Genomic DNA, 263 nt, shown 5'->3' with positions numbered 1-263 from the left:
AACCTTCAGTGCAAACGTAGCACTCTTTTGTGCAACCGCCCAAACAACGCCCCCTCTACCCTCTGTCGAAACACTCGGCATTGCTGCTCCCTAAGGTGAGCTTCTCCTCATAGGCAATTCCGCTCTTATCCGGTCACGTTTGTGTGCCCGAATTTCGCAAGGCAACCTCCATGGGACATGGAAAAGACTCGAGAAGAGAGCTCGCTCACGGGAGAGAGAAGCCAAGGAGACCACGAGAGTGCTGAGAGTGGGACAGCGCTGAA

Source organism: Cryptomeria japonica, unplaced genomic scaffold, assembly GCF_030272615.1.
Source record: "Cryptomeria japonica unplaced genomic scaffold, Sugi_1.0 HiC_scaffold_15, whole genome shotgun sequence".
In the NCBI taxonomy this organism is placed as follows: domain Eukaryota; kingdom Viridiplantae; phylum Streptophyta; class Pinopsida; order Cupressales; family Cupressaceae; genus Cryptomeria; species Cryptomeria japonica.
Note: the sequence above shows the minus strand (reverse complement) of the source record.